The sequence below is a fragment of the Gracilinanus agilis genome, chromosome 2, assembly GCF_016433145.1.
Source record: "Gracilinanus agilis isolate LMUSP501 chromosome 2, AgileGrace, whole genome shotgun sequence".
NCBI classification, from domain to species: Eukaryota; Metazoa; Chordata; class Mammalia; order Didelphimorphia; family Didelphidae; genus Gracilinanus; species Gracilinanus agilis.
In genome coordinates, this window is record NC_058131.1 from 539,369,209 (window position 1) to 539,390,084 (window position 20,876).

The following is a 20,876-nucleotide window of genomic DNA, read 5'->3' on the forward strand; positions in this document are numbered from 1 at the left end:
GCTGCCCCCTTAAAGGAAAAGTTTTGAAAATCCATTTCAGTCTCTTGCCCTACCCTTTGATTGGGTTAAGAACAAAGCCTGAGGCATATCTGTATGAGGACACTTGTTTCCTTCCTTTTTTTCTTATTCTTTTATTCCCACACTCGTTTACTGCCTTTTTCACATTCTTTCCTTCCCCACTTGTTTCCATGACAGTAGTGTGTTATCACATGATAGTAACATGCACTGGTGTGCCATCATAGAGTGGTACCAAGTTGTTACATGGATGTGCCATGTTGTCACATGATTGTGGCATGTTTTGGGCTTTATTTCACATTTACTCATTCCCTTACTCTTTTGTCGCCTGTTTTTCGCATTCACAGGTTACTGCACTCCTTCCCTGTCATTTTTTGAGTATCCTTCCCTTCCCCACTCTCATTTCTTGTTTTTTTTTTTCCACAACTACTCATTCTTACACTTATTCTTTGCCTTTTTTCTCATTTGCTCAATGCTGCACTTATTCCATGTCTTTTTTTTGAGCATTCTCTAATTCTCAGACTTCTTTCTTGTGGGCTTTTTTCATATTTATTCATATGTGCACCCTTTCTTTGGCATTTTTTACATTCAGTCATTCCTGGTCATTTTTTGAGCTTTCTTATTCCCACACTTGTTTCTTGTCTTTATTTTTCCAGATTGACTATTTCCTACACTCATTCCCTGTCTTTTTTTTGAACATTCCCTCATTTGTGCACTCATTCGCTGTCTCTTTTTCACATTCTTTCTCTCCTCCACTTGTTTCCATGATGGCAGTGTGTTGTTACGATAGTAGCATGTTCTTGGATATTATCACATGATAGAAATGCACTGTCACATGATCACTGCTGTAATGCAGAGTTTGCAGCAAAAAGCTTTTTGCTTTTGCAAATTCAACTGTACAGTCCTGGCAGTTAGAAGTTTTAGAATGTTCACAGAAAGACAGTTGGAGCCTGATTCTATAACTTGGGACCGTGGCTCTTGGACTGCTTCTTGGAGGACTACTCCTGGATTTTCTCCTTTGGACTTCAAAGCTGGAGGACTTTGCCTTGGGAGTTGGCCTTTGGTCTTCTCCTTTGAAGTTCATCTTGGTTGGGTGAGTTGCTGGCCTTCCTTTCCTGTCTTCTGGAAAGATTTGTTCTGGAGATTCCTGCCTTGGCTTTGGAGGAGGCTGCGTTGGTGGAACTCTAGCTGAAGACATCACCAGATGTGGGGAAGCCCTTGTAGGGCTGAGCCTCACTTCACTAGAGAAGGGCTAGTAGGCTTGTTCAAACCTGTCTCTTTAGCTACCTTTTTCCATTTTCACGCTTTCTACCTCTTTGTAAATAAAGCTACTAAAGTAATTTTTGACTTGTTATAATATGTTTAAATTGGCAACCACAATATTACTTTAGAATTCTCCTATTAGCATAAAACCTAAATTTTGAATTCTTACAGTGTGTTGGCAAAGAAATGAGATCAGAATAGATGCTCATTAACTGGGGACTTGCTCAACAAATTGTGGTTCATGAATATAGTGGAATGTTATTGTGCTGTAAGAAATAATTAATGTGACATAGAGAAATAGGGAAAGATTTATATATATAAAGTGATGAAGAGTGAAGAACAGACAAGAAAATAATATACATAATGACTACAGCAGTGTAAATAGAATGACTACACACAGATCAAAAGTAGATGTAACATTACAAAGAACAAGCATGCTTTCAAAGAGATACAAGAAGATATTTCCATTCCTTTTAGAGGTGTGAAGTTCATGTGCTTTCTTTTTTCTTTTTTTTTTTGCCACAAGAATGTTATTTATCATATGGAATGGAAAGTTGCTTGGGAAGGGGAGAGAGAAGAGAGGGAATACCCTATCATCTTTTCCAACTCTGATTCAATGACCTCTCCCTGCAATTTCCTCACTTCTAAAAGTCTGGTGTTGGATTAGATGAGCTCTGAGGTCTCTTTCTGCTCTGGATCTATGATCCCTAGAATTTCTGGGAGGCAGACAGTTGGTGCAGTATGTCTGATGTCAGGTCTTCCTGAGTTCATATCTAATCTCAGACACTCCCTGTGTGAGTCTGGGCAAGTCACTTTACCCTGTTTGCCTCAGTTTCTGCATCTGCAAAACGGGCTGGAGAAGGATCCGGCAAACTACCGCATTATTTTTGCGAAGAAAATCCCATGTGGGGTCATGAGTCCGATAGGATGGAACTTTCCAAGCTCTTTGAACTTTCCGTGGTTCCCGCCAGGGGGCACAGCGCAGGAAATTCTCATCAATTGTTGCTCTCAGAAATGCCCACAAGATGGCGCCAGAGGGCGTGTTTTGCTCCTGCTGCGTTGTCCTAGAAACCATGAGAGAAGAAACGTATTTCCGGAAACTTTATCGTCATTTCCTCTCATGAACCCTGATTTCTAGAAAAGATGGCGGTTCGACTTCTAGATGCGCATCGAGAAGTGTTATTTCTGTTCCGGGACGGTGTACCCGGGGCATGGCATGATGTCTGTCCGCAACTACTGTAAGGTGAGGCCGCGGACTGCGGGTGAGGGGTTAGAGGAGGTGTTAAGCGCGGGCACTCACCGGAATGATCACCTGTCAGGTCTGGCGCGCGCCCCTGGCTCCTCCACCACCCAAAGCACACCTGACCGCGCACTTTAAAGGGCCCCGCTTGCTTGCCGTAGTGTTTTGGGTGGTTTCTGATCTTTTGGGACACCCAGCTTGTGTGTGGGGCTGGTCGTCTGTAGATTGCTTTAGAACATCTGTGGTCAGGCCTGGGAGCCTGTATTCTCGCTGTGCTCAGTTCTGGATGAGTTTTCCTGGCGTCAGACCCAGCACTCTTATCTATTGCGCTACCTACATGCTCATAAACATGTTAAAATTTGAGGTCCATAGATAAATTTCGGAAAATGGAAAAAAATACAGCTTTATTTTCGCTATCTTAATCTTTTTTTCGCTAGCTTAGTCTTTTAACTTAGCATTTCCTTCAATTTAGCAACATTATTATAAGAAGGAATCTTTGAGAAAAAGGTTAAGATTCTGTGATATAAAGTCATCTCTCCATCCTCCATTTAGCTACAGAAGTGATTTTCCAAAGTTCAGGTTCAATCACAAAAACTCAGGAAACTCCTCTGGCTCCCTATTGACTAAGGTACATCAAATAAAAAAATTCTCTGTTTGGCCTTCACCTGCTCTTCATAACCTAGCCCCCTCCTACCTTTCCTGTCTTCTTATTCCTTACTCCTGACACATTGGATTCACAAATAACACTCATTTTTTTTTTTTTTTCAGCATAGGGCATGTGTAGAATAATTTCTCGACTTTTTTTCTTCCCAGAAAACAAAAAAGGCCACAGGAGCTTGTAGACTTAGAGAGTGGTGAGGGAAAGAGGAGGAGGTCAGAAGAGGACACACATGGAGTATTTTCCCAATGATTCATAGTCAAAATTGGGTCAGGGCAGTTACTAGGACAAAAAAGACTTCCTGAACCCTCTTGTGTGATCCTTGGCCAACTCTCCTGCTCAGTGACTTCTTTAACTTCTTTTAAGTCCCAGCTAAAAGCCCATCTTTTTACTGGAAGCCTTCCATTACTCCTAATTCCAGTACTAATCATTTACTATTTAGCCTCTCTTTAGCTTATTTAATATTTATTTGCATGTTGTCTCCTCTATTAGATTGTAAACTCCTTGAGCTTGGGGACAATCTTTTGCCTCTTTTTGTATCAGTAGTCCTTAGCATGATGCCTAGCACTTAGTAGGGCCAGTAAATGTTTATTGATTATATAGGGAATGAGATAGATTTTCCATTTTGATACTTTATAACCTTTCTGCAGAATAAAAATCTGGTATACTTGCTGTTTTCATAGGACTCACAAAGATTATAGAATCTTTGCTTTTTAAGTTCACAGATTAAAAAGTTCTGTATTTCTGCTATAGAGTTGTGATTGTTGAGGTCATCTATTCATGTATCTTCTAGATACTTTCAAATTCAGCAGTTCAAACTATTCCTTAACTATTTGTTTGCCCACTAACCTATTATGAGCCATCCTCAGGATTGTACCAAAAAAAATCCCTCAAATTTCATTTATTTGCAAAACTCCACAAAAATTAAGTACACTTAAAAAACTTATGGGTCAGGTAGATGGCTGAGTAGATAGAGTCAACTTCTAGCCTCAGATACTTCCTAGCATTGTGATGTTGGATAAGTCACTTAATCCCAGTTGCCTAGCCTTTACTGCTCTTTTGCTCCAGAACCAAAAATATCGATTGTAAGACTGAAGATAAAGGTTTAAAAAAAGTTTTTTCTGCCATTGTTCCTATGTTCAGATATTGAAATGTTAATAAGATTATTATACCAATAAAGAATTTTGTTTATTTCTAATCATATTTGTGATTAGGTAAAATTTAAATGCAAGTGTAACATACAGTTATCAAAATTTTTTTGTGACAGGACTTGTGATTTCATCTTTATAGGGAGTAGGTACTTCCTCTACAAAACAGTTTAGCTTTTGTTCTCCAATTTAGTTTGGGAGAATTAACTGTCTGGAGCATGGAGAGATTAAATGATTTACCAGGGGTCACACAGACAATATGAGCCAGGGATGAGAGTTGAATCTAGAACTTCTTTAGTTTGATACTCACTTTCCATTTCATGATGCTTCTCCTTTATCAAAATAGCAATTCTACCAGGACAATTCTGAGGGATTTATGGTAAAGAACGCTACCCACATTCAGAGAAAGGACTGCAGGAGAGGAAACATATAGGAAAAACAACTGCTTGAACGCATGGGTCAGGGTGGACATGATTGAGGGTGTGGACTCGAAACTACCACACCAATGCAACTACCAACAATTTGGAAATTGGTCTTGATCAAGGACACATGACAAAACTAGTGGAAATGTGCATCGGCCATGGGTGGGGGGAGTGCGCGGAGTGAAGGGGAAAGGAGGAGCATGAATCATGTAACCATGTTAAAAATGAATATTAATAAATGTTTGAAAAAAATAGCAATTCTAAAATGAACTAATTTAAAAATTTATTCAACTTTTTGTTAAGATGATATATACTTAAATGAGTTTTCATCTTAAACGTGAATCTTTATTAAAAAGTCTTCAAGAAAAATAATCAACTAGTCTTTCATTCTTTTTTTTCCCTTCTTCTTAAAGGCACTTGAAATACACAAAGGTTCTTGAGAATAAAGGTTGATTTGACCTTGCTGACTTTACTTAAAATCTTTCTAATTCTAGGTGACTAATTTGGGGAATTTAATGTTCTTTAAATTTATAAAAATGAGTTAGTACATCTTTAGGCCATATTTCTAGCTTTTCAGTGGGTTATTTCCTGGTATTTTTTTTGAGAGTCAAGTATTATATGTAGTCCCTGATCGATTTTAAAATGAAGCAGGTGACAGGAAGTACAGCGTGGTAGTTGTTTTTCAATTTATGGTGCTTCAGACTTGGCCCAGTAACATTTTGTTTCAAGAGAAGCCTATTTGGTTTTATTTTTATTTTTCCTTCAAGTTTTCAGATTTTTAAAATCTAAATGTCATAAAGACTTTAAAAAAGAAGTGTAATCCTTGAAAAGTCAAATGAATTAAAGGCTTTTGAAAGGCAGCTGGTGTAGAACTTATAGTAGTGAGTACAATGAACTTGAAGTAGTCTGGATATTTTTCAAAAATTTGATTTTAATTTAAGCTACATGTGATAAAGTTGATCATCAAATGACTCCATTTATTGATTTTCTAGATAATCTGTAATTCTTGGTTGTTATTTACTATAATTAATTCTGTAGAATTTAATAGAAAAAAGAAAAGCCATCAAGTTAGAGTTAGGAGTACTCTGCTATATTTAGTCATTAAAAAAAATTCGCATCTCTTACCATTATGAAATTAAAGGGGAATGTGGCATGGATAATTCAGTTTGGTAGATAATTTTTCTAATTCAAGATTTGGTATTAGATAAATTACATTTTAGGAAATTGTTGATAAGAAGGAATCATACAGAATGAAATGATGTTTTTCAGGAGTGTGGAGTCCATTCATGGCAATTTGCACTGTTCCATTTAGATAGAGCTGGTGAAAAACCTTGCTGATATTTGTCACCAATTACTGGAGGGATATGGGGAGCTCAATATAGTAAGACTTGGGGCTGAATTTTTCTAGGTCAGTAAATGACATATTGGATAGTCCCCTGTTGAACAAAGAACCTAGCTGACAGGACTAGGTGGTGGTGGTGGGGGGGTTCTAGGATTCCTATAATGCTTTTCCTGCAAAGTACTTGAGGTACTAAATAGTGAATTTAAATTTTTAGTCTTCTGAAATGGAAAACATGAATGAAGAGTTAGTGAGAACACTCAGGAAAAAAACAAAATATCATGTCAGCAGAACCCTAGACAGAAAGTTAAATTCTCTTAGTTGAGAGACTATACATGGTGTACAGGACAGTGTGCAATTAGGCCCTGTCAGTCACAGAAAATAGGTAGATGATAGCAAAGTTTCAGATTGTAGTTCTCAAGTTGTTGAAGATAACCAAGGTAAATTCATAGAATCCTTAATATAAGTTCTGATGTGTTCTTTTTAAATTAAAAAACAACAACCAACAGTTACCTTTTGTCTTAGAATCAATATTAATTCTAAGGCAGAAGGACAGGTTAGGACTCAGGATCACATAGCTAGGCAATGTCTGAGGCCAGATTTGAACCTAGTTTTTCTCAACTCTGGGTCTGGCTCTGTATCCTTGGAGCTGTCTAGCTGCCTCTGATCTATTCTTAAATTGAGTTTGTGTCCTCAAATTATTATATGAATTAAGCCATAGGAGTAGAGTTAATACATATCTGCCTGTTTCACACTTTAAAACTTCCTTAAAAAGATGATTTTTAGGTGATTGAAGTGAGAACTTATTAGAACAGAGCCTGCTTTAAGGAGGTTGAGAAGATTATTAACATGTAATAACATTATTAAGAAGAAATTAGGAATTTCAAGGCTTCTGGTGAGATTAATGGTCTACAACAATTTCCTGTACTTTCTTGAGATTTGCTTCCCAGTATGACTTGGACAGTTTTACTTAGATTTGTACCTTGCATGTCTCACCTTAGAAATTTTTCTGTTGAAAATTAATGGAAAAAATTTCTTTAAATGGAGAAAGGCATTTGCATGGTATGAAATATAGGAGAATTAGAACTTAGGAGTCTTTGCATTACTGTTTCAATGACCACAGGCATCTCTAGAGGAATTTTCAATTTACTAGTATCCCATTGTTGTTTTGCTAAAGAAATTCTCACCCTATCATTTCTTTCATTGATTCAGCCAAATATTTGTTGAGTGCTTACAATCTGTAGGTTGGTGTAGGAGATACAAAAATGAGTTTTTCCTTTCCAGAGAGCTTATGATCTGACACACCTACCTTCTCACAATTACCATTTGTTTACTCACTAGCTGAAGACTTCTTGTCAAGAGCATGCCACCTCTCTTTTAGTAATACTTTAGAAATCCACTCAGATTATACCAAAAGCTACAAAGTCATAACTAATATAAAAAATTCAAGTTTTATTAATTTGCTAGTTGAGTTGTTTTTTTCTACAGTGTTCTAAAAGTAATAGCACATATCTTGCTATTTCATTTGGAAAATTTCAGTGATTTTGCTTTATTTTAATTTCAGTAACTGCATAGTTCTTTTATTTGGAAAAAAGAGTCATGCAACTATCCTAAAGTCTCTCTAGAATGATTAGCTTTTAGGTGTCCAAAAAAAAAAAATAGTGAACTGGGATGTGGAAATCACAGGCTCTAGGAACTGCACTGATAATGTCTGTTTGAGAGATAGACTCTGTGTGTATCTTTGTATCTATGGTCTCACATATATGTAGATTTCTTTTTTTTTTATATATATATATATTTTTTAAACCCTTAACTTCTGTGTATTAGTTCCTTGGTGGAAGACTGGTAAGGGTAGGCAATGGGGGGTCAAGTGACTTGCCCAAGGTCACACAGCTGGGAAGTGTCTGAGGCCAGATTTGAACCTAGGACCTCCTGTCTGTAGGCCTGGCTCTCAATCCACTGAGCTACCCAGCTGCCCTCTATATGTAGATTTCTAAAAGACTTGGCTCTCCAATTAAAACCAAGGTTTTGTCTCTAAAAACCTAGCATTGTCATTTATAAGTCTGCAAGTGGAATTTAGATCAAATGTTGTTATTTGGAACAAAATTAGTATAGTGATGTGTATTTGAATTGATATTTTAATATTCACTACAGATATTGTGATGATAGAGCCTTAAATTCTAAATTCATTAAGCCAAATTAATTTTCTTAAATATAGCTTTGATTTCATTACCTCTCTGTTCAAAAAGCTTCTTTTATTGGACTTTCTGCCATATAAAAATCTAAATTTCTTATTTCTCTAAGACCCCTTCAATTTTGCTCAGCCTAACTTCCCAACATTATCTTCCATTATCCCCTTTCGTGTTTTTTTTTTTTTAGACTTAAACTAAAGTAGCAAATAAAAAAGTATTTTATTGTCTCCTGTGTGCCAGGCATTGTACTAAGTCCTAGGGAGACAAAAAAAGGCTCTCATTCTAATGGGAGAGACAGCATGTAAACAAATAAGGACACAAAAGATATATACTGGATAAACTTGAGATAATCTTAAGAGGGAAAGCACAAATGTTGAAAAGGACTGGGAAAGGCTTCTTGTAGAAAATCACATTTGGAAGATATGCCTGCTGCTTTCCTGCTTTCATGCCTTGACTCATGCTTACTCTATTTACTGTTACTTTCCCTCTATCTAGAATGAATCCTCTAAGTTCATTTTTCTATCTTTCCTTCAAATTCTGCCTTTTCAGTTACTCTTGCCTTTTGTTTTCCCATAACACAAAAATATCCTCTGAGTATTCTTAACTCCTGTTCTCTGTGCTTTTTGTTCTTCCAATGCTACTTTATATTCTTTTCAGTTATGTAGGTCTTATTGTTCTCACTCCCTAAGTACTTTGGGCAGAGAGTATGGCTTATTTTTTAAATTTCCATAATAGCTAGTGTAGTGTCTCTCATATAGTTGAATGAATGGTTAAAAATATTTCTTCTGAGGTCGTTATATAATAAGAAATGAATGTGTCTGGTTTGATGTACTTTGAACTATTTGTAAAAGGGGCTATTTTAACTTCGTTAAAGGTAAACTTTGTATCATAAATGAATAATCTTTTTTTTTTTTTTTTTAACACAGGATAATTCATTTGAATTTGAAAACACAGAAATGAAACTGTTAAATACCAGAGAGAGCTATGGAATAAAACAGGTAACATACAAGAAAAGAGTCCCCTGCTCAAAAATCAAGACTCATAGGTCTTGATCTGACAGGCCATAAAACTAAACTGCTTCCAGTTGTTCCAAAGTGCTTTTACTGGGAGGACTTCTCTATTAGGGTCCCTTTCCAAGATTTCAAAGTTTTCATTTGATGATCCAGGTAGAACTCCATAAAAACATCAGAAATCCTTGCATACTGAAGAAAATTCATTTCTTTTGGATTTTATGCTTTTATAATGGCAAATGGTTACTTCTATAAAGAAGATGAAATAATAGGGAAAAAAAGGCAGGGAAAAATTCCAGATTCACTGACTTTTAACTTAGCCCCAGGGAACTTGGTCTGATTGTTTGTATATTTTGAGCTGTTTGTCAGCAGAAAACTGTGCTTCATTTTTATTACCTTCAAATACTTTAAGGCAGCTGGTCGGTCTTGTGGATAGTTTGCTGGTCTCGGAGTCAGGAAGGCCTGAGTTCAAATACAGCCTCAGACACATTAACTTTGTGACTGGGCAAATCACCTGTTTGCCTTTCTCTCCTCATTTCTAAAATGGGAATAATAAAGCATCTGTGTCCCAGGGTTATTATGAAGATCAGATAAAAGGATTTCTTAAAAGTTCTTTGCAAACTTCAAAACTATATAAATGTTACTGCTATTACTTCAAAAAATTAAAAACTTTGTCTATGTTGATAGAAGCTTCTGTAACCTTTTACATATTAATTTACTTTTTGATTTATTTCCAAACAAGGCCAGTTTCTTTGACAACTTGCAAATGATGGAGAAATCTGAAGCATATTTTGCAAATATCTTGCTCAATGTCGTGTTTCAGGAGAGAGGTGTGCTTGTCACAATTCCAGATAGTATTCTTTGACCAAACATGCAGCAATATTTGAAATTACTTAATTTCAGCATCGTGTTAAATGTGTTCCAAGTAGTTTGAGGTCTGGTTCATTGCCATAGCAGGACTTTTCATTTCTTCCTTTGAATTTTGCATTCAAGAATTTTGTAGCAGCATGAATTCTTCTCTTTTGTTAATGCTTTTTTACTTTCATCTGTACTTCTAAGTGGTGATATACCTATATTCTATATTCTTAAAGCTAGTTTTTCCACTCATTCTATTTGAATCATTTGACCTTCACATGAACTTTTGGAGGTAGTCAGGATAGGAAGTTTTTGCAGAAGAGAACATTGTGGTTCATTGAGTTTTGGTGACTTGCCTGAAATCATTCAAAGAGCTGGCCCAAGAATCTGGAGCTTCTGAAGTTAACTAGCCCAGCACTTTTCATTGAACCCCATAAAATTTGATTGCAATGTTTCTGTATTGGTGTTGGTCCTTGCAGTATTTTAGTACTGCTTCTTGGGGACAGTAGCTCCAGTTTTGAATTTACATGCTTTATTACTTAGATTTTTTTGAATAGTGTTATTAAATAGCATTCATGATGTGTAACACAAAAAGGGGTCTTGTCAGAGTTATAGGCATTTACTAATAAAATGAGAGAGAGACAGAGAGAGAGAGAGAGAAAGAGGAGAGGAGAGGAGAGAAAAAAAGAGAAGAGAAGAGAGAGAGGGAGATAAGATTTTTCACCTTACTAATTTAAGGTAAGATCAGATCTCAGCCCAGCATGGTCCCTTCCATGCTGACTGCCACTTGCTAAGTGCCAGCCCAGGGAGCCAGTCTTTTCAATTGTGGAAGTAAAAAGACCTCCTTCCTGTGCTCTGCCTTATAAACCCCACTAGCTCCTCCATCCATGGCAGTGTTGCACACTGACCTCATGCTGAGGCTAGAGGTCACCAGGCCATTAGATATGAAATTACTCTGTGCCTCAGGATGAAGGTATTTTACCTCACACAGGTGCCATTAAGAAGCAAGTTTAAGCTAAGCAGTGCAGTGATAAGTAGATCTTTTTATCTATTATTATAATTCCCTTTCTCCTTTTTGTTTTACTGGTATCATTAGTTGGTAAAACAAATTCTTTACCCCTCCTTATACCTTCATATACTATGTAGCTACAATATGTCATCTCCTTGTTATAGGTCTTCTTTAAGATAAAATCTGAATGAAAGGATGAGATAAAGAGGAATAATTAATCAAGAATATATAATGTGTCAGCACACGTCCATACTATCCTCATTTTTTTTTTTGCGGTAGTGATGTTTGAATTCATTATTTCAATTTCAATATTTTCTAAATTAGGGACTCAGGATAATGAAGGAAAAATCAAAAAATTTATGTTGAGACAGGTGCAGTTGAATTATAGGGATTGAAAGCATATCCTTATGGTAAAGTTTTGTAAATATCTTTTATTTTTTTTTCTTGCAGTTGATGCCATGAAGAGAGTAGAAGAGATCAAACAAAAATGTCAAGCTAATTTATAATAAACAGGTGGGAATATCTGAATAAAGTAACTACAGGTACCCTATATAACATTATCTTATGAACATTATTAATACTTAATATCCTATTTCTGTTCTAATTCCTTGAAATATTTTTGTAACAGTGTTTGACCAATTACCTATGCTTAATATTGCTCTTATAGTGTTAGCCACAACTTAAAATGTTTTGTGTAAATGGTGTGTTTTCAAAGAATCATTCAAAGTTTATTAAGCTGTATCTATATTGGAAAATAATAGCTGCAGAAATTCCCTGAGTTGTTCATGTTGTTTAGAAAGGCTTCTCTCAGGGAAAAAAGCTATATTTCACTTTCTAGCCTTTATTTGTAAGAAGTAACATTTGCATGTTATTCATTCCATGAATTGAGGATTCATTGAGTGTTATATTCTGCTTAGATGCTGTGTCAGGTTCACAAGAAATAGGGGAAAAGTCCCCATTTATGTCATATGCAGCATATAATTAGAGAAGAAGGCAATAATTAATAAAGCGCAAATTGTGTGACAAAATGATTTCTAAAGTCCTGAGATGTATAAGGGTGCTAGTAATTAAAGAATGTAGAAATCCATTGAGGCTGTACTTGTCAGGAAGAGTAATTTTTACCAGCTCAACCACTCATTCAACATAGATTTTTTTTTACCAATTTTTTAGTGAGTATCTAGGCTACAGGCTGTCCCAGAAATCTTAGTGCAGTTCTAAGCTTTTAAAGCCAAATATCAAGCAGTATATAAAGTTCTAGCTGCATCACAAGGATGAAATAGTTACTGCTGTCAGTAGCATTATAGCTTGATTTGGGAATCAAGGGCTAGCCACATGAATCAGTTAAATAACATTATGTACCGGAACAAATGTTCAAGCAATCTGAACTGGACTGATTGAGGAACCTTGGGAGTAAGCCCTGAGTGCAATAGCATTGCTGTTTCTCCACATTAGAAATGTCTGAATTAATATTTAACAGTAGTTTAAGTAAGTGTTCCCAGTTGGCATTGGTTGACTTAATCATAAAATTTGGCCACTATATAATGAATACTGTATCTTAATGAGATTATTATTCCAAATTGTGATCCTATCTTGTATTTCTTACCTTACATTAAAGAAGAGCAAAGAACTACAGAATGTTTAGGCCATCAATGAAGTCAAATAAAACATCTACCTTATTCAGGCATCTCTGGCAGGTAAGCATTATACATATGTACTCTTTATAAAGCAAAAGCTAGATTTATTGGAAAGATAAATTAAGGGGGAGGTTGTTATATATCAAATTCTTGTTGCATTTATAAAGGGATTTGATGTGCAAAAATTTGATGTAATACTTGAAGAGTATGTTTTTTGTACAAAGCCTCAGTTATATAAAAGTGACTTAAAAATAATGCTGATGATATTCATACCAACATAATTTATACTCATTTTCTGCTTTCGGTCAAAGAGTAATATCTTAAACTACAGTCTTCCTTTTGAGCTCATGTAACTACTTGTAGCTATATGAATTTGTTACATAATTAGTCAGTTTGGGTACAGTAAATTCATATAAATTTGTACCTCAAATAATTGGACAGAGAAAGGTGGAATTTATTTTAAAACTAGACTCTAGCATGTTTGTCTTGTTATAAAATCAGCTTCTGTTATAACAAATATTGAGTGGTAATATATAACAAAAAGGATTTCTAATGTCTAGTCAGTGACCCACTTATTTCAAATATTCTTATAAAAATTTCTAGTATAATGATTTTGGAAGTCTCCTGAATTCACAGTAACAGCTTCTGAATAGTGGAGATTTAAAAATGGTAGATGATAATATCTTACTGTAGTAGGTGAATATGTAGAGGCAGGACTTTTTACAAATAGTTAAAACATTTAAAAGTATACAAATCCTGTAGAGAATGCTTTAATGAATTCCAGGGCCACAAGTTGATTTTTTGCCTACTTTTTTATTTTTTAAGGCAAAGGAAAACAATTGGAAGAAAAAACAGTGCTCAAATTACAACAGGATGTGGACACAGAAGATTATTCTTTGATATCTCACAATATTCTGAAACCTACACTCTGTATTTCTCTAGAAAATTTCTTGCAGAGCCTTGGAACTCTTGTGTATTATTGATTTATTTTTCACATTAATTCAGGAAAATGAGTGGTAGTTAAAAATATATTTCTTCCACATTGTTATCTGTAAAATATGAAATTATGGGGATGTTAGAGTATAGTTCAAGGTTAGAGTGACATTGAATTGGCCATTCTTTTGTAACTTTTGAAAGTACTATTTGTAATAATAGAAGTGAGTAGAAACAAAATGGTTATATCATTTGGATAATGACTTCCAGCATTTTAAATATTCTATAATTGTATTATGGTCATTGATGTATAAAATAAAACATTTCTTTTTAATGTCCTCCCTTTATGGAAATGGGAGTGGAATAAAACTATGTTTATTGAATTAACAGTTTGTACAGTAATTGGTTATACATTAGCTTTTCTACTTACTATCAGTTAAAGTTTTACTATTTTGTTTTGCTATTCTTTTGTTAGAAAAGATTGAAAATAGAATATCATTCTCTTACTGTGCTTCAGCAACTGCCCTCAAAGACCTTTTTATTGAGGGAGATTTATTTAATATGTATTTATATGTAAGTGCCAGGAAATGGAGTAGGCACTGGGGACACAAAATGCATAAAATGAAGCAATACCTTTTTTTCAAGGAGCTTACATCCTAATAGAGGAAACAAGTAAGTATATAACATTATAAAACATAGTAATAAATACATGCAGAATAATCAATGAAAATAATCAAACATGTACAAATTAATTAGATTCAAGGTAGTTTGGGAGGGAAGATACTAGCAGTTGAGAGAAATTTAGAAAGTCTTTCATATAGAAGGTGATGTTTAATGGAGACTACATGAAAATGATTATGTACAAAGAAGAGATATTCAGGAGAAATTTGAAATAATCCAAAGAGGAAATGAACTAGCATTAAGGGGATTCAGGAAAGGCTTCTTTTATCAGGTTGGACTCGGTGATCTATAAGGTCCCTTTCCATCTCCAAATCTATTTTCCAGTGAATGAGGCTTTAGAGATGGACTCCAAGATGGCCCCCAGGCTCTCTAAGGGTTATAAACATAAAGTACATTATAGATACATTAAGTGCCTTTTGAATCTTGACCTTTTTTTAGGTACTGTGTAGTGTAAGTTAACTCACTATTTAAATTTAATTTAAACTTGTCCTCTATAGATCTGAAGATTTAGCCCAGGGCAGAGCAAGTTTTTCTATGCATAAACCTTAACACATGGTTAGCATTCCATCTTTAATGATAGCTTTGGTTAATAAGAGTAATGCTTCAATGAACAAACCTCCTGGGAACAAGGCTTCTTTATAAAGAAGTCAACCATATTAGAAAATAAAACTAGAACTCTTATGAAAGCATCAATAGTATGTTTTGCAGGGTTCACTGGCAAAAGTTCTCACAAAGTTGGGCTTAGGTCCATATGACACAAATGTCTCCCTACGCAATCTCAAGACTTGGAAGCAAAAGGGACAAGCCCTTAATAAAATTATGGTCAGTAAAGGCTGCCCTCTGTCTGTTTTTCACATATTTCTTCTTTGGTAGCATTCCTTTTCCTGACTTTAATAGCCCATTACAATCTGACACTAGTCAATTATAATTGCCTCAAGCATTTCCCAATTCTCCTTTGTTTTTCTCTCTGTAGTGAAGGCTCCTTCTGCTTCAAGTGCTCAATGCATAACCCCAACTTTATTCTGAAAATAGAAAGTTATCCAATATTAATCATTTACCCTTGAAGATTGTTGGTTAATTCATTATACCTTAATGTTAATGAACTTCAGTCAATGTATTCAATCAGTGTTCCCTATTTTGAATTTATTGTAATGATATTTTGTATTGTAATCTTATATCTATTTGATCTAGGATGTATCAAAAAATGGAACATTTGCATATACATAGTGATAGAAGTTCCAAGAACTAAAATGGATTTTGCTCCATAAATTAGATGATAGTTGTATTGAAGAGGCTTACAGAAAATAGTTGAGGAAAAGTCAGTAAATATCACTTTACTCTCTATGGCCTTTGTTATTTTACTGTTCAACCTGGCTGAGTACAAAAGTGCCATAGTGATTAGCTGAAATTGCCAAATTAGGAGAGTTATGATTTTCTTTGAAGGGAAAGGTTTATTAATCACAGTACTTTTAGAGGACAGGTTTAAGTATTTCTGCTGAGGATTATAACTGAGTCACAGTAGGGTGCTGAAAGATCACATTGACAAAATGGTAGCCAGCTAACTAAATACACTTCTCTGCCCTGGATGGTAGAGATGGTTCAAAAATATGACCAACAAAATAGTAGCCTTCAGTTTGCAGTGGGGGAGGCTTATTAACTAGGGGTGAGTGGATAGTTGAAGACTGGTTAGAGCTGCATGTAATGCCCAGTCATGGAAACATCTAATAGAGAGCAACGAAAACAGCAATGTGTGGCAAGTAACAGGTCTAACCAGGAGTTCAGGTATAAACTTGTTAGAAGACATCGTCTGCTTTGCCCCCTAGGTTCATATTCAGAAGCCAGTAAGATAGTTGGTTCTTATCATCCATCTAAAAATGAATAAGAAACATAGTTTCATGAGCTATTTTGTCATTTTGTGTTGAAATGCTTGTGATAAATATCTGCAAAAATATTTTCATGAAAGTAATTATAGTTTAAACTTAAAATGCAGAGGTTTCAAGGGAAGGGGAATTGTACAAAGAACTTGCTAGAATCCTCTAAATTAAATCAACTTAAAACTTTGATATTTATTGAGGGTTCCAAATATGATAGAGTTAATTAGGGAGAAGTAAAAGAATTGGTATGTAGTAATAAGGGCTTCATTAATAATATAAAACATAAATTTACACTGGACCTATTTTACATGGTTTTGTGATTTCCTCTATTGGTGTTTGGTGGTCAGTAAACTTAACATTTATCAAGGCACTACTATGTGCCAGTCATTGGTCTAATCAACAGAGATTCAAAGACATATTATTTTCAAGGAGTTCAGTCTAATGAGGGAGTCAACATATAAAAAACTAATTGCAAACAAAATAGATACAAAATATAGGAAATAATCTCAGAAGAAAGGCACCAAGAAGAAGGACTTTGAAGAGAAGGGAAAATGAAGGTGGATGGAGTAAGATTTAAATTAATATCAATAACTTCAAGTATTATATTTTATAAAATTTATTAATAATCACTTGAAGTAGAAAGAAAACAAATTAAAAGAAATAGAAGTTCAAACCTAATTAACAAAAAGAGCAAACCTAAACCAAAAAAGTAAGTTCTCCTGCCTCTTCAAAAAGCCTGCTTCAGCAGCTTCGATTATGCGGGGGGAGAGAAAGAAAGAGAGAGAAGAAAGAAGAGAGAAAAGAGGAGAGGAGAGAGAGGCAGGCGGGGCTACACGAAACATATCCTCCCTACATTAGCATGTAAAGTGAGAAGGAATGGGGGATGCTGAGAATTTGAGTTCTGGGGAGCAGATTCTAATTACATAATGGTAATAGTAATACAAGGTCGAAGTTTGGAAAGAAATCATAGAGTAATAGATTTAGAACTGGATATCAAAGACCCTCTAGTCCCATCTCATTGTATAGTTGGGATTAAATGATTTGCCTAGGATCACATAGCTAAGAGTCTGAGGTAGAATTTGACCCCATGTCTTCCTGATGCCAAATCTTGTGTTATATATATTATATTATGATGCTTTGAAAAAATATCCTAATTGAGATTTGAACTTGAGTCCTTGTATTACACAACTAGTACATTTATCCCTGAGTGGTAATATGACAAGGGTGCAAGGAACTCAAGGCTACAAGGCACTGTAAAGTTGAATTAGTTAATTCTAAAGTTAAAATTCTGAAGGAGGAAAAGTGAGGCCAGAGTTGGAATGATGGCCTAGAAAAGATGAGAGAACTGGGTTCTCTGGATTGGGTAATATAATTGGATGTTCAGCCTTAAAGAATGAAGAGCTGAGTGATAGTGGTAGAGGGAGAGTTTGGAAGTGGTAGTGAGGAGTAAGAAGCATGTTTTATATTTCTTTTCTGTATTTCCCTGGGTGATGCCATCTTTTCTTCTGTGGAATTTCTATCCTAGAGTCCTTGATTCCTGATTGGCCAATGCTTCAAATGGTTCCTTATATATGGTCAACTGCTGCAATGCTTCATATTCCACCCCAGCCATTTTCTTGCTATTTGCTCTGCAAATGGTTGGTCTGCTTTCTAGACGGTGGGGACCTTTCCATAATCAAGTTGGTACTTCCATTGTTCCTAGAAAGGGTGTGACAATTAACTCTGCAGTAACTTCCCAAGCTACCCCCTCCATTACAACCACCTTTATATGTGTTGCCTCTACTTTTGGATATAAGCCCTTTATGGTCTAGGATGATCTTAGCTTTGTGTTTATATCTAGTGTTTAGCATAGTTCTTTGAATACTTTAAGTGTTTAATAGATGCTTTTTTATTCATATATTCATTCCTTTATCTGTCATTCATTCTTCTTCCTTGCTTGGTGAGTTAAGGAAGTGAATTAAAATATTCCCAGTACTAGAGAAGATGGACAAAGATATGTAATATGTTCTAAAGGAGTCAGATTTTATGTTGTTACGATTAAAATTAATAAAGACTGATATAAATATAGAAATTAGTAGTTTAATTAAGGCCATGCTGATAGGGATAAAATCATTAGACCACGCACCTGTAAGAATTCAAACTGCCGCCTCAGCCATTTTTACCTTTCGTATCTTTCCGGGTCTTGTAGCTCAGAGAGCCACTTCCTCCTCACCCAGGAGATTTAACCCCTCTCTTACATCACCATACTTCCTGTTTGCCATGAGGAATCATGGGAAATGTAGTTTCAAAGTCTCTCACATGTCCATAGGAAATATATAACATACTTTTAAATGGCATCTTCCCAATTCCAAATATACAATGTGACTTCAAGAAAATGGAAGTTTCTTGAGAGCAAGAGGTCTAATAGGAAGGGCTGCTTCTTAACATGAGAAGAGGAGTTGCATAGATCACAGTGGAAGGGAAAGGCAAGGTGGAATAGGGACACTAGAGATAGAGCTAACATGGATTAGTAAGGAGGAATGGAGAGTGATAGACAGCCTCTTAGAATCCCCAGCTTCCTTCAAAGTTTATCTCATGAATCACCTCCTTCACAAAGCCTTTCCTGAACAAATTATAGTATGTGAATGTAATGGAATATGGTAATACAACGAGAAATTATGAAAGGGCTAGATTCTGGCAAACCTGGGAAGAGTTGTATGAACTGATGCAGAGTGAAATAAGAACTAGGAGAAGAATAATAACATTGTAAAGAAGAACAACTCTGAAATCCTTAAGAACTCTGATTAATGCAGTGACCAAAAATGATTTCAAAGATCAGGTGATAAAACAAGATAGCCACTTTCTGACACTGAGTTGACAAAGTCAAGGCATGGAATGAGACATAACCTTTTCAGATAGTGCCAATGTGGGCATTTGTTTAACTTGACTGTGTACTTCTGATACAGAAATTTTTTTCTTTCATTTTGAGAGGAGAGTTGGAAATGGAAGAAGGGATTAGAAATGGGGTTACCAAAATGAATAAGAAAGAAAAATAAGAAAGAGTACCTGAAACATTTAAAAATGCATAAATGAGAGTAGAATACAGGTCAGTGGGAAACATAGATAAGGAAGATAGATCTTTGAAAATAAATACCTAGCATTTATATTTTGTCTACTATGTGCCAGGCACCATGCTAAATGTTTTACATCTCATTTGATCTTCATAACTCTTGAGGTGTAGGTGCTATTATTATCCCCATTTTATAGTTGAGGAAACTGAGGCAGACAAGTCAAGTGTCCAGGCCCAGGATTCTATCTAGTGTGTCTCTAAGTTGTAAAAATAAAAGCCAAGTTGTTCATAATAAAAATTCACAACTTTATATACAATCCTATTTTCTTGTTCTTTATGTGTGGAAATTCTTTTTGGGACTGGATAAGTTAAAAAAATTTTTAAAGAGAAAACAGAAAGAGATAACAGCCACCAGAATCTGGATTAGGCATAACATCTGAATAGAATGATGTTCAAAGGAGAGTTTGTTGAATAATGGCATAAGAAGGAACATCCAAAAATGATCATGGAAAGTACCAATGAGTCAGGAGTTTGGAAAATGTGCAACAAGTACCAGAAAGGATGTCCAGGTATTCAGTCATCTGGGGAATTTAGATCTCAATTGTTTGATGTTGATCAGTCATTTTCAGTCATATCTGACTCTTGGTAACCCCCTTTGGGGTTTTCTTGGAGAAGATCTTGGCATGATTTTCCATTTCCTTATCCAGCCAATTTTACATGTGAGGAAACTGAGGCAAACAGGATTAAGTAACTTACCCAGGGCCACACAGCTAGTAAGTGTCTGAGGCCAGATTTGAACTCAGGAAGATGAGTCTTCCTGACTCAAGGCCCAGTACTTTATGCACTGTACCATCTAGCTTCCCCCTCCCAAGGTTTCAATGAATACCAGTAAATGGAAATAAAAAATGAAGAAAAGGTCTAAAATGAAAGGAAATTTATTAATTATAGAGCGGGATTTCCAGAGGGTACAGTGGAAGGTGTAAGCAGATCTGGAGCAGTACATTGTTAGGGTGGGTTGGTATGAGAATAATGGAGAAGACAATAGGGATTGGGGAGGAGAGTTTGTTCTTTGACAGTTCTAGGTTTAGAAGTATTGGGCTAAGGAGACCAAGAAGGAATGAGATTATACTAACAATTAGGGAAATGATTCTAGGGAGAATAAGGAAGAGTTCTTATGAGAAGGCAAATGATTCAAAGCTACAAGGTCTTTGTCTTAGACCTGGAGGCTTCAGTACAACTCTCAACTGCCTTCCTTGGGGCTATCATTGTTGTTGTGTCCTGGGGGCCCCCTGAATCCTGGCCAGGAGGCAGCTGATTATGAAGTGTTGGTGTTTCTTGGGGACGGAGGAAGCTTAGTCTTAAGGCAAGCCTAAATATGGTCTGGTGGGGCCCTTCTGGAAGGATGAAGGGCAAAGTCTGGACTTGCTCCTACATCATGGCTCTGTACTTTGTGACTCCTGAGCTCTGGTTTCTGCTTGATTCAGGTTTTCATTCCTTTTTTGGTTTGGGAACTCCTCCATGATATATGGTTCCCTGGGACACATTCTTTCATGA

At 35.7% G+C, this 20,876-nt stretch overlaps 1 long non-coding RNA gene across 1 annotated transcript; it reads left to right on the top strand.

Annotated features, from left to right (window-relative positions):
- The first annotated feature begins 2,413 nt into the window (after positions 1 to 2,413).
- LOC123235990 lies at positions 2,414 to 14,105 on the top strand. Its single transcript, XR_006505403.1, has 5 exons — positions 2,414 to 2,521; positions 9,204 to 9,275; positions 11,602 to 11,693; positions 12,767 to 12,845; positions 13,611 to 14,105. It is a non-coding gene; the product is annotated as an uncharacterized LOC123235990 (long non-coding RNA).
- Positions 14,106 to 20,876: the final 6,771 nt, after the last annotated feature.